A 14838-nucleotide genomic window follows, 5' to 3' on the forward strand; every position below is an offset into this window, starting at 1 on the left:
GGACCCAGGTAGGCAGACCCCACAGCAGCTGGTTCAAGATCAGAGGCCGTAAGGGCACGGAAGAGGCCGGCCAAGGTCATCATCCTGGAGAGCCAGTGACCCCACTGGAGGACTGGACGAGCACCCCCACGGCCAGGGGCCTCTTCTAGCAGAGATGGGCCATGGCAGCTGAAAGACCGAGCATCCTAATCTAAGGAAGGCTGAACAGACACCTAAGGGACTTGACAGTTACCCAGCCTGATTAAGCTTTATTCGTCATCTGAAAATTGCAGTTTCCATCCTGTACACCCAAGATGTGACGTGGGTTAAATATTCCGCTCGGTGGAGGAGTCCGTAGGTGGGAGTAGGAGCTCTGAGAATCACCCGAGGTGCCTGAGGAATGTGGGCGGAATGAGAGCAGAAGCCTGGGGGAGGGGACGGGGTGGGCAGACTGGTGCCGAGAGGCTGGGGCCCGTGGTGTCTGAGAGCCTGGAAACATCCGTTCAGGAAGCCGGCGGTGAGCAGTGCCAGACCACTGCTAGAAGAAAGGAGGATGAAGGTGCAGGAAGGCTCATTTCATTTGACAGGAGACATTTCAGAAGCAGGTGGGAGTAGTGCCCCGAGAAAAAGCTGCCGGGTAAATCCTGGTGTTGAGTGAGTGGGTGGGTGATGGAAAGAGCTCGAGTCTTTCGAAGGGCTTGTCCGTGGGGCAGACGCAAGCAATACCCCGGATGACAATCCGAGGCGCAGCGAGAACGGTACCATAGGGGGGGCCTGGGCAGAGAGAAGGGATGCAGCCGATGAGAGAAGATCAAGGTGCTAGGAAAATGAGAGGCTGTCAGTGTGTGGTGGTTGAGCTCCCGCTCAAACTTGGGGAAAACAGGAGAACAGGTGGAGGGACTGACTGTGAAGGAAGAAGGGGCCTCTCTCTCCAAGACCTGTCCCCATCTCCTTCTTCCTTTAGTGATCACAGAGTGAGGTCATCTGTAGATGAGGCTGCCCAAGCGGGGAGGCGTCAGGGGTTGGGGGACGGAGGATCGCAGTGCCGTGTGTGGGTGATGCGCGAGTGCCCTGGGTTCTTGGTGTCTGCTCCAGGCCCACCTCTCCTCAGTGGCAGGGACATCGCCCGCGCCGGGGCTTGAGCATTGACAGCCGGAAGTGGGGACAGTGGAATCTTATAAATGGAGGAGCCCAGGGGAGCAGGGGTTCCCCTAGGAACAATTCCCAAGGTTTTGTCATCTTAATTCCTTGCGAATATACCTTTATGAATAATTCTCCCCGATTGCCCAAAGAACATTATCAAACCAATAACAGGAATATTTTTTTTAACCGAGCTTTTTTCCTCCCGAGTTTCTTCTCAGTCCCGATCCTAATGCTCTTGTGATTTTTATGTGGTTTTTAACCACAGCGCACAGATCTCAGCAGATTGTATTTTCTGAAAAAAATGGCCAGAGCAACACTGCCAGTCCTTCATGCTTGTCACTCTCTCAGACTCTCTTTTCCTTCCCCTTTCAAACCGGCTGGGACTTTGTGACTGTCTCAATGAGTGGAGATGAGATGGCACATAATTTTTGAGACTAGGTCATATAAGGTGACTTGACTTCCCCCTGGTTCTCTCTCTGGGGACGCTCAGCTTTTGAACCCAGCCACCGCATTTCAAGGAAGCCCAAACCACACCCCGGTGTCCTGGCCAAAAGGTCCAACTGAGGTCTCAGCTGACAGCCAGCACTGATAACCAGACATGTGAGCAAATGAGCCTGGGAGGATCCGGGCTCAGCTGAGGCCCCAAGCACTGTGGCTTCAGAGAAGTCATACGCTTGTGTCCTGTCTTAATTCCTGATCCATAAAAAATGGTTGTTTCATGCCATTAAGTTTTAGGGCAATTTTTATGCAGCCATGGTAACTGAAACACATACAACGTTTTGTTTTGTAACTTTTGCGTTTGTTAGCAAGAGCATTTACTCATGTTGCTTCATAGCCATAATTATTTTATTGGCTGCAAAATATTTTGAATTAATGTAGCATCACTTATTTAAATATTGTGCTATTCTTGGCTATTTAGACTGCTTTTCATTTGTCACTATTTAAGTAACGATATAAAAAGTTGTGTATAGCTTTTTTTTTTTTCTTTGAACTGCTTCATTGGGACAAATTCCCAGAAGTGGAATTACTTTTGGGTATGAACATGTTTATGACTCCACAAATGTACTACCCAGTTCCTTCTCAAGCAAAATTGCATCAGTAGATCCTGTCACCCATTGTGTTTGGCAATTTGGGTACATAAAGCCACCTCAAATGTGTTTTGAACTGAAGTGGGGTATAAATAAACAACTGCTTTGAAGAAAAACCTTTACTATAATGTCATCATCATTAGACACCGTCACTGTTTTTCATTTTGGCTAATTTAATCAGTGCAATTGTATTTTATCCTTGTTATCATTTGTATCTCTTGGGTGAGTACTGAAGCTGAGATTCTGCTATATTTTAAAGGTGGTTTTTCCAGATTTTAAAAAGTGTAAAAAATTGTTTTATACATAGAAGTATCCATGTATATTCTTTATCCAATATGTATTTATAAGAGATCTTGCTATCACTGTTTTTTTAAACTATAAGTCACAATTCATTAGTAGATTATGAAATCAATTAAGTGGCTCATAACAAGCATTAAAAATTAGAATAGAATAAAAACATAAAAAACCTATTCTCTGATAATATTATCAGAATTAAATAAAAATATAATTTCACGCATGGTGTGTTTTTTGTGTGTGAAACTTTTGTTTCAGTTTAGGTACATTTTGGGTCATGAGGCAAAATTTTAAAAGTTGGCCTTATAAGAACATATTTATTAGGCCCTTTCCGTATTGATGTAAACATTTCCCAAGCTGCATCTTACCTTTTTATATTGAATTATCTTTCTTTTGTACCATTTTAATTTTTCATGTGGCCTGGCCCGGCAGTCCTTTGTAATTTCCTATTTCAGTTGAAAACAGAAATTCATCTTGTTTCTACAAAGGTGATAAATGATCCATCCCATTTTTTTGTCAACTCAATTCTTACTGAAGTGTTCTCTGGACACCCCTGAACTTATAAAAATTCACATCAGCTCAGCAAAATGCAAATGAGGAGCTCGGGCACAAATGTTGTTATGGAGCGGGCAGATCGAAAATACACCGTAATCAGGAGAGCACGGCCCCTGTTCTCACCCGCAGTTGTCAAAGCTTATGTTTCCTCAGCAAACTGAGGCTCAAACGCTGCATAAGCAAATGTTCTAATAGTCATCCAAAGGTGGCTACAGAAGGATCAACGAACTTGAAGAGAAAGCAGCGCGGAAAATTCCTGAACCCATGGAAATACTCAGAATAATAAGGAGCGCTGAGTTTGGGGATATAGATCGGTTGGAGGCTGAGAAAATAATAATCATGACTCTGTATTTTCCGGGCTCATTTACTCCTCACCATCACCTGTAAGGTTTATCATTATTTGCATTCTGCTGGTGAGCAAATGTCAGCCCCAGAAGGCTATGTGACATGCCCCAGGGTACTCGGCGTAGTAGGTGCCCGGGACTTGACCTTCAGGCCCCTGCTCCTAATCACGGCCCCATGCCGCGTCTCATGGGGAGCCGGGGGCTTGCAGTCAAAGGAAAAAGGGTGAATGCCTGCGGACAGTTACTTACAATTTAGGAGTCTCAAAGGAATCCTTCTAACGCTCTATGGGAACCGTCCAGATTTCCCTTTCCAGTCTGGGGAATTTTTTCAAATCACTGGATCTAGTCACGGAGAACAAAAGCAGCTGCTAGCCTGTCCAGTTCTGGAGAGACACAGACCCATGTTTTGTGTTTCATCTCTTATGTTGCTGGACTCCATTCCGAACATGACCTCTCCTAACGTTACAAGGGCTCCAAGAGGCAGTGGAGACCGTGGTTCGGGCCACTGATGTGGCAGCCCGTGTGTGTGGGTGTGTGACTCCGCTCAGCCTCCTCACTGGTAAGATGGGAATGATAATAGTACCTTCCTGTTACTGCAGACGGCACCTGATCCAACAGAAGTGGTACATTAGTTACATTATTATTATTGTATAACAGAGTTATTTCTTTGAAGCCAGTGTACAGGTATCCCCCACTTCTCAAAAGTCCTCATTACACCACTTTCCTTTTACAAAAGACCTACATTAGTCCTTGTTTTCAACTGAAAGAAATCCAAAGAGGAATTTCGCTTTTACAAGAAAAGGCCGAGAGCGCCAACAGTGTTCAGCGAGCCCTTAGAGAGGCAATCTGCACAGTAAGGGCGCCCCACCCCAAGCCCCTACCCGGGAAGGACACCCAGCCTCTCAGCATCAAGCCGCCCAAGCTGCAAACTGTGTGAGCACCTGCTTTATCTCGGTTTATTTTGTCCATCCGCCAGCAAGGTGTGTCCTCAGGTACCAGAAAAGCTTGGCAGAGGTTATTTTTGGGGTCTGGAAATACTCAAAATTTTTTCCATATAAATTAATGGTAATCTTTTCTTTGATTTACCCCCTCTTGGCTTAGGAAGGTTTTTCATAGGAAAGACCACTCTACTTTTGGATAGCAGAGAAAGCCTGTACTTTACATTAGTTATACTTCGGTTTCTCTGGACTTTAGGAGATAATCTAGTTTTGTCAGCGGTATATTTACAGAGTTTTATGTTGATGTTTGTAAGTTACATTTAATCACCTGGCATTTTCCTATCTAAGTCTTCAGATTCCAGGGTACATGCTCTTTGGGTGGGGTGACCGATATACGTCCTGGCTTAACACTTGTTGTCCCAGGAGAATTGCTAATAGTGTTCCCTTTCAGTTCAAAAGCCTCCTGGTTTGGAAGATAAACCAAAAGGTCATCATTTTTGGAGAACTGCAAACACTCCTATCCCTGATCTGGATCAGGAGGACCAAAGCCTGGCATAGAATCAAGGGTAGTGGCTCTTATTTTTCATGCCAGGACCCCTTCATCCAGCTGCAGAGGCCTCTGAACCGCTTTCTAAGCATAACTGTTTTGTTTTAATTTAAATTCAATTAATTAACAGATAGTGTATTATTAGTTTCAGAGGTGGAATTCAGTGATTCATCAGTTGCATATGACACCCAGCGCTCATTACATCACGTGTTCTCCCCAATGCCCATCACCCCGTTACCCCATTCCCCCACACCCCTCCCCTCCAGCAACCTTCAATTTGTTCCCTATGATTAAGAGTCTCTTATGGTTTGCCTCCCTCTCTGATTTCATCTTGTTTTATTTTTCCCTCCCTTCCCCTATGATCCTCTGTTTTGTTTCTTAAATGCCACATGTGAGTGAGATCATATGATAATTGTCTTTCTCTGATTGACTTATTTCTAAGCATAGTTTTTTAATACAGAAAAAATATACAGGATTACAGAGGAATTCCATAATTTTCAGAGAATGCTATCAAAATATTGAAAAAAATGAATTTGTGATGTCATAATATACATACTTTTTATTGGTGATTAAATAACAGATCTGTGACTGGTTTGATAAAGCAGTGATGAGCATAAATGATATTTTGAGATCTCTGTAACAATGGCAACATGATACAGAAACGCCTATGATTTCTATTAGTGACAAAGTCACAGTATTTCCACTTGTTTTCTGTATTCTGTTATAGAATACAATTCTTTCCCTGTCCAAGTTCACAGACCTCATGATTCTGCTCAGGCCTCTTGTGGATCCCACTTTCAAAACCCCTGCACTAGGGCGAATGTTTGCCACACCAAGAGGGAGGCAAATTGCACAAAGATCCAAAGAAAAGAAAAAGACTGTAATGATCGTAGGTTTGGGCACAAGAGGTGGAGAAGAAAAGGAATGTGAGAGGTTGCCAAGATGTGGATGGATGGAGTAAAAAGGCACAGTGGGTCTGTCGCTGTCTCTATTGACAAGAGAGTATGGGTCAGCATAGCACATCCCGGATACAGCCTGCCAGGAACATGAATTTGCACAGTGGCTCGGAATGTGGACTCTGAAATCTCACACCCCTGGGTCTCAACCCTAGCCCTGCCATTTGCTAGCATGTACTTTGCACGATCTTATAACTGACTCAGTTTCTCCTGTTTAGTGGGAGTAATAATTACCTAACGCACAAAATTGCTTTGAGGATTAAACGAGATGACGTGTGTAAAAAGCTCAGTGCGGTGTCTGGTATATTTTTATAAGCCCTCCACCAAGAGTTCTAGCAAGAGTATTGTGGTTATTGTTGTCACTATGAAGACCCATTTCCCAGCAGTCAACTAGGGTTCCATGCAAGTCAGGAAAACACTGGGGTTGACTCACATGTGGCCAGCAGGTGACAGCAAACACCATCCTATAGGCTGAGGAGGAAAGGGCAGCGATGTGTGTGGATGGAAACTTCCTTCTGCTTCCACAGAATGAACTCCACGAGCTAGGTTCCTTCTGCCCCCTTTGCTCGGCCCCCAGTGCCAAAAAGGCTGTCCAGTCCCCATTCTAGACACTGAGGCGATGTCAGGAATGTTGTGGGGAGGCCAGGGCCAGGGCCAGAGACCAGTTCTTTGTATATACCCCATCCTAGCCAAGCAGTGACTAGAGAGAGCCATACATTCGGGTCCTGGGAATAATTCTGCATACAATTTGGGGCCTCTCAGTCTAGTCTCACTTACTCCCTCCTTAAACTTGTCTTGTTATCTACCTATTCACCTGCTCTCTGGGTAGTCCCAGGAGCCAACAGTGTTCATTCACACTGGCCGTGCCCAACTGAGGAACATCCAACCTAGGACATCCTGTTCTGTCCTCTCTTCTTCCACGATGAGCTAATAATTGCCTTATGCTGTCCTGTACTGAATCTGGAAGGCTTTTGAACTAGTTACCTGTGCACATATAGAGAGAAATCGTCCCTATTTTATAAAGGCAGAGAGTTAGCAAGTCGTTGGTGTCACGATCATATCGCCCTATCCCTCTGCAATCCTCCTCTGGGACAGCCCAGAAATAAGATGTAATACAGTAGGATGGCAGGAACACTGCACGAGACAGGCAAGTTGAACAAGTGTTCGTTAAACTGTTGCTAAGGGAAAGTGCTTCCCTCCTCCAAGTGACTGATTAACCTAGGAATTCTTCATGATCTGTACCTCGAGGATGGAGTGATCTTCTTTTCTGTGCCCCTTAGCCACGGAACTGAACTTGGAACTCAAGTCTCCAAGAATACTTACTGGAAGGTACTAGAACTTGGGAAATGAGCAGAGAGAGAGAGCCCCAAGAGATCCAACTTGATTCACCATTGAATGATTTTAATTTTTCTGCAACTTGTCTTTTAAGGACCGGAACCTTTTCCACAAATGAAATCTTACACAGTTCCAAAACACAAAGCAGATAAAAAGGAATTTGCTCTGGTTGAGGCAGGAAGGGGAAGGAGAGCGGAGATCTATGTCACCCTTCTTGACCCTCGGCCCTGACCCACAAATCCAACCTTCCTAGAAAATGCAGTTTGAAACCCCCTTGGATGACAAACCAGTCTAGTCTCGAGTTCAGATGAGGCCACACAGTGAGGGTTTGAGGTTTCCAAAATGATGTGTCCAGTCCAAGATGACACCAGTGTAGGTAACCTGTAGGAAAAGAACACTGGATAAACATCCAAAGACATAAGTTCTGATCCTGGCTGTTCTGCCAATTGGCTGGCCTTGGGCTTGGGCCCTCCTACACGATGAAACTGAAACTATATGACCTCTGAGAGCTCTTCCCGAGCCAATGTTCTTGTCCACGTTGGTTGATTTACGGTGACTGGGAGGGAAGCCTACACAATTCTCTCAGTGCCCAGATCCAGGCTGGGAGCCTCACTGCAGGGTCAGGTGGAAATGTACAGCAGGAATGTGTTTTTAGGGGAACCTGGGTGGCTCAGTCGGTTAAGCGTCTGCCTTTGGCTCAGGTCATGATCCCAGGGTCCTGGGATCGAGTCCCGTGTCGGGCTCCCTGCTTGGCAAGAAGCCTGCTTCTCCCTCTCCCTCTGCCTGCCGCTTCCCCTGCCTGTGCTCTCTCCCTCTCTCAAATAAATAGATAAGTAAATAAATAAAATCTTTTAAAAAAGACAATTCTGTTTTTAAACAAATAAACAAGCAAACAACCCTGTCTTTTATTTTGCTCAATAACATGCAGTTGGGCACTCAGAGTCTTCTGTGTCCAGAGTTAAGATAGTCATAAAGAGGTGCCTGGCTGGCTCAGTTGGTAGAGTGCGTGACTCTTGGTCTTGGGGTTGTGAGTTCGAGCCCCATGTTGGGTGTAGACATGACTTAAATAAATAAAACTTAAAAAAAAATAGTCATAAAAATTAGTTTCAGTGTGATTGAGTAGGAATCCTGGCCCCAGAATGAGAAGAGGGAACCGTGCACTAGCTGTGAGATATTTGGCATAGCAATGAACTTTTCTTGATTTAAGTTCATCATCTATAAAATGAGAATCATGACACATGGGTCTCATGGGGGTGTTGCAAGGATCCAATGAGATCATTCGTATTTTTCAGCATTTATGTTTTCTTATGAAATATATATACAAAAAATGTGTAGAATCTCTGCATCCCATTTAAATTAAGGACTAAAATAAAATAAACATGCATATTCACAGAACCCAGGGTAAGAAAAATAAGTAGTAACTTAGAAATCTTTTCATGTCCCTTGCTGATGTCAAACTTCAACCGACCTCCCTTTTTTTTTTTTTTTTTTTTTTTGTGGTAACTTCTGTCTGCAGGGTCTGTCTTTGTTTCTCCAGCTTACTGAGATATCATGGACAGGTCACATTGTATAAAATTAAGTTGTACAGTGTGATGATTTGATGCAGGTATATATTGGGAAATGTTTACCACAATAAGGTTAGTTAACACATAATTACTATTTTGCAGTTTTTACAGTGAGAACAATAAAGTCCTATTTTCATAGCAACATTCAACAACACAATACAATATTGTTAACTAAAGTCACCATGCTGAACATGAGATGCCCGGAACTTATTCATCTTATAACTGGAAGTTTGTGTCCTTTGACCAACATCTCCCTATTTCCCCCACCACCCCCACCCCAGCTCCTGACAACCACCACTCTGATCTCTGTTTCTATGAGTTCAATGTGCTTATGGCCACGCATAGGTGAGATTATATAGTATTTTATTTCTCTGACTTATCTCACTTAGCATAATGTATCAAGGTCCATCCAAATTGTTGCAAATGGCAGGATTTTCTTCTTTCTCATGGCTGAATAATTCCATTATGTATATACCACATCTTCTTTATCCATTTATGCATTAATGGACACCTAAGTTGTTCCATGTCTCAGCTATTGTGAATAACGCTGCAACGAACCTGGGGATGCAGGTGTCTCTTCGAGATAGTGATTTCGTCTCCTTTAGATATATACCCAAAAGTAGGATTGCTAGAGCATATAGTAGTTCTACTTTTAATTTTTTGAGGAACATTTATACTGTTTTCCATAATGGCTGCACCAATTTGCATTCTCATCAACACCACACGAGGGTTCCCCTTTCTCCACGCCCTCACCAACATATCATTTCTTGTCTTTTTTATGATAACCATTCCAATAGGTATGAGGTGATATCTCATTGCGATTTTTAAAAATTAATTAATTAATTTCATAGAGAGAGATTGAGTGTGTGTGTGAGCGGAAGGGCAAAGGGACAGAGAGAATCCTTGAGCAGGCTCCCCACAGAGCCCTACACGGGGCTTGATCCTGAGATCATGACCTGAGTCAAAACGAAGAGTCGGACACTTAACTGAGCCACCCAGGCACCCCTGTATTAGTAGACTCTTACTGTATGCATTTCTCTGTGACTAACTTTTCTTGCCTCGGTATTCTGTTGTTGAGATTTATTCATGTGAAAGCATATAGTGGTAGATCGTAAACCATAAGGATACGCCATAGTGGGTATATGAGATGGCTGTGGAGATGCCCTTTACCAAGTTAAAGAAGTTTTCTTCTATTGTGAGTCTGCCAAAAGATTTTATCATTAACCGATTTTAATGTATCAAACATTTTTTATTTGAATACATATGCCTTTAATTTATTAATATGGTAGAGGACGTTAATGATTTTCTAATATAAAATCAACAGGGCATTCCTGTGATAAAATTGCATTGATCATTTATACATTATTGAATGTGACTAAAAGTCTATTTTGTTTAGGATTTGTACATATCTGTTCTTCGGTGAGATTAGTCTGTAATTTTCCTTTCTTGAACTGTCCTAGTAATTTGAGTATCAAATTTGTGCTGGCTGCATAAAATGATTTTGAAAGTCTTCCCTCTTGTTCTGCTTTCTGGAGCAACTTGTGCTGGATTGGCATTGTCTGTACCTAGAATGTTATGACACATCACAACACCTCTATAAAGCCATCTCTAGCTGGCATTTTCTTTGTGGAAATACTTTTAATAGCTATTCTACTTCTTCAGTGGTTTTAAGACTCCATAAATTGGGGCGCCTGGGTGGCTGTTGGTTAAGCGACTGCCTTCGGCTCAGGTCATGATCCCAGAGTCCTGGGATCAAGTCCCGTATCGGGCTTCTTGCTCCTTGGGAGCCTGCTTCTCCCTCTGCCTCTCTCTCTCTCTGTCTCTCATGAATAAATAAAATCTTAAAAAAATAAAATAAAATAAATGCCATATAGAGTGTTTCCTATTATTTTTTCTTCTTTAACCCTTGAGTTGTTTGTGTCTGTTTTCAAATTTCCAACTGTGAACATGGGGATGGGCAGCTCCTAACGTTAATGTTTTTTGCTAATGTTTTATATTTTTATTAAATTGTGGTCAGACAGTATGATCCATATGGTATCATTTTGTTGAAATTGGTTGAGGCCAGCACTTGGGCCTAGCATATTACTGATTTTCATAAATGTCCCACATGTGCTTGGAAATATGTGTTCTCCAAGAGCAAGGTTAGTGATCATGTCATTCAAATCTGTACCCTTACTAGTTATTTTGTTTGCTTGATCTAAGAGAGATGTGAGCATTTTTTAAAGCAAGTGAGTAAACAAGCCTTGTTATATTTTGTTCAGAAAAGCAGCTCTGAGCATTCTATAAAGTTTTTTCTTAATAGACATTTTATTTTTGAATAGTTTTACAGAAAAATTTTGAAGATAGTACAGACTTCCCATATACTCCACACCTACTTTCCCATTATTAACAGATTACATTAGTATATTTAGTATAACAGATTACATTAGGCATAATTAGTGAGCCAATATTGATAATTTTTTCTTAGCTGAAGTCCAGACTTCATTCTGATTTCCTTAGTTTTCACCTAAATGTCCTTTTTCCTGTCCCAGGATCCCATACAATTTGTCGTCGTGTCTCTTTAGGCTCCTCTTGGTTGTGATAGCTTCTCAGACTTTTCATGGTTTTTATGACCTTAACAGTTTTGAGGGGTATTGGTATTGGTCAGATATTTTGTAAAACATCCCTCAAAAACAATTTGTCTCATGTTTTCTCCTGATTAGACTGGGGTTATGGGTTTGGGGGAGGAAGATTGTGGAGGTAAAGGGCCATTCTCATCACATCATGTCAAGAGCACATATTATGAATATGACCTACGACTGCTGATGTTAACCTTGATCCCCTGCATAAGGCTGTACACGTGTGCAAGTTACTATAATTTTTATTAAATGGAATATCATGATGTAATGCAATAGACTAGATCTAGACACCTGGATTCTAGGTCCATTTCTGTTACTAAATTGCTCTGTGAGTTTTGGCTGGTCACTTGACCTCTCTGATCCCCAGGGTTTTCTGTTGTAAAACCAAAATGTTGCCCTGGCTGGGCATGACAATCAGAACATATACTCTTTTGAAATATTGGTTGCATGTTTATAATTACTTCTGAAATGCTTTCTAAACATATGCAGTTCTAGATTTGCAAATTGTGGTCGCCAGCCTCCAAGATGTACCCAGTGGATAGGGCTGATCTTTTGTGGAAATGATGGTGGTGTATGGCTTCTGAGGTTAAATAATGAAAGACAATATGGCTTCCACTTTGTGATCACTCGGATCACTCATTGGGGAGAGTCAGCCACCATGTCACGAACACCCCAGCCGCCTTGTGGAAAGATACGTGGGGTGAGAACTGGGGCCTCCTGCCAATAGCAAGTACTGTCTTCCCAGTGATGGAATGCACCACCTTGGAATCAGATCCTCTAGGTCCAGTCAAGCCTCCAGATGATGCAATCCCAGCCACCATATTTGCTGCCACCTCATGAGAGACTCCCATCCACGACCTGCTAAGCCACTCTGGAATTCTTGAATTCCAACAACTATGTGAAAAAAATCTTTATCGCTCTTAAAAACAAACAACAAAGGGTTGGATCCCAAGGCTTTGCAATGGTGTTCAGGCCCTCATGGTTATGGGGTTGTGTGTGAGGGTGTTGACCGGCTTGGTTCCCAGACTCCTCCCCCACTTAAACCACAGTAGCTTGGCCTTCTGATTTATATATTGAGGATCCACGTAGGATTCTTTCAAAGAACGAAGTACATTTAGATGACCTCCAACACTCAATGATTTCATCTATCAGTACAAAAAAAATACTTCTTACAAACACATACGCGTTTTCTTTCTTTTTTGCGGGGGTAGGGGAGCAGAAGGAGAGAGAGAATCTCAAGCAGGCCCCACTCCCAGCACAAGCTGAATGCAGGGCTCAATCTCACAGTCCTGAGATCATGACCTGAGCCAAAATCAAGAGTCAGACGCCTAACCGACTGAGCCACCCCGGCGCTCCGACAGCATTTTCTTCAGGGCCTGCTCTTCTTGAAGGACGCACCGTCCTTGAGATGGGAAACAAGAGCCCACAGTGTGCTGCTCACTGAGAAGTGTATCAAGCGCTGCCCTTTCTAGGTGTGAGGTGGCCAGAGTCAAGGCTGTGGAGAAAGCACTGCTGGGCAGAGCTCCATCCCCCGGGCACCAGCTGCAGGCTGTGAGGGAGAGGATGGGTTTTCCCCTGTTGCCAACATTCCGTTGTAAGACTAAGGGCAAGCAGGTACTGAGGGCTGTGGGCAAGGCCCAGGATAGGGGTTTTACATTCCATATACCTTATTTAACCCCCATGACCGTTAGGAGGTAGGCATCTTGTAGATTGGGGTAATAGAGGCTGGAAGGCTAACCAGTTTGCCGGAGTCGAGGATTAGGAAGAGAGCTGCAAAGAAGTCTCAGTCCGTCTGCATCTGTAGAACCCTTTGCCTCTTTCATGTATTCCTGGCCACAATTCAAAACTGAGCAGCTCCTCTTTGGGTCAGAAATGCACTGATTTTACACTAGGAGGTTGTCATAATTTGTCGCTATAAGAAAAGCTCGTCACTCATTTGCTCACTCGTTCATGCAAACAGCATTACTGAAAGCCTGCTCTGTGCCCCAGGGCTGTTCTAGGCACGACTGATAGAAAGGAAAGCAAGCAGAGACTGGTGCTCCCTCTGGCCGAGCTTGGGCATTGGGCTGGAGGAGGACCTGAGGAGCCATCAGTTGCTTTGACTACTTGTAGCCAAATTCTGGGGAGGGAAGGGGAGGCTCCTTCAGGATCCTGAAGACCGGGGTCTTCTTGGAACACAGCTAGAAAATGCCTTCAAGGGACAGAAAGACTAGGTGTGACCTGGAGCTGGGTCCCAGGGAGACATGAACCCCCAAAGGCTGTTGCCCCCCTAGGGAGCCTTCCGGGGTTGGACCCAACACAGATGGTTCCGCTCCTGGCTGGGCAGTTCCCGGGGTCCTGCCAGGGAGCACCGCAGACATTGCACTAAAAAGCTCGTTCAGCAATTGTACCGACATGAAGCAGGACAGTGTTGAGAAACCGTGCTCTGCGAAACTGGCCCTTGAGAAATTGCACTGTTTGAAATCAAGTCTGCATTGTTCAGAGAGATTTTCAAGTGCAGGTCTTAATCGCCTATGTGATTCAATTAAATTTAGTTCCGTCTTTCAGTGGGTCTCATTATCTTATTAACAATTCTGCTCTTTGGCTGGAACTTTGTTTTGGTAAAAGTCCAACTATTTTGTGAATGTGTTCAGAGGCCCCAGCAAAGGTCCTCAGAGATGGGACCAGCACTATTGTTCTAGAACTCTCCACTGCCTTGGCCCCCTGGAGAGTCACTTCATTCACGACAAGGAGTCCACCTGAGTGCAGAGGCTGGATCAGAAACCTGCCCTCCCCCCCCGGATTGTGCAAAGCTGTCGGGGTCTTAGTTGCACAACAGGAAGGGAGAAAGGGACTCTGCACTGGGAAGGCAGTGCCTGTTTCTAGGAGGACACCCCCTCCACCCCACCCCATGATGTCTATCTGCTCCACCCTCGGATCAGTCCCCTGTGGAATGAAGCTGGCCCGCCAAGGCTGGCCGCACCTATGGTCCTTCACGCCACATTCCAGGGCCAGCGAGCTAGGGTGGCCACCCACACCCCTTTTTAATCTTCAAAATGCAGTTCTTTAATCAAGAAGCTTTAATTCTCCCCTTCCCCACTCCAGGCAAGACTCCTTCTCAGGAACAGGTTCTTAGATGTGAACCAAGTCTTGCTACGAAGTAGGGACCAAGGCCAGAGCGGGGGCCTTTAACTTGTTTGTGCTTCTTGCTGACCCTCAAATTATCTTACTTTGATAGTGTTCTTCAAGCAGGGATCTAGCACCCTGGCATTGGCTTGGAACGCTTTACTAGTGATCACCCCAAAGTTTTTCCAAAGCGTGTTAAAACCAACTCTGGGCTAACTGGAGATAGAGGGTGGGGACAAGGTCAGAGATTATTTGACTCAATTTACAATAAAATGATGATCTAGAGGGTGACTGCAGAAGTTTGCTGCTTAACCTGGGATAAGGTGGGACCTGCCTATCTGGCAGGGGAAACTGGGCCGCTGTGAGAACAG

Source organism: Neomonachus schauinslandi, chromosome 12 (genome assembly GCF_002201575.2).
Source record: "Neomonachus schauinslandi chromosome 12, ASM220157v2, whole genome shotgun sequence".
Classification (NCBI taxonomy): domain Eukaryota; kingdom Metazoa; phylum Chordata; class Mammalia; order Carnivora; family Phocidae; genus Neomonachus; species Neomonachus schauinslandi.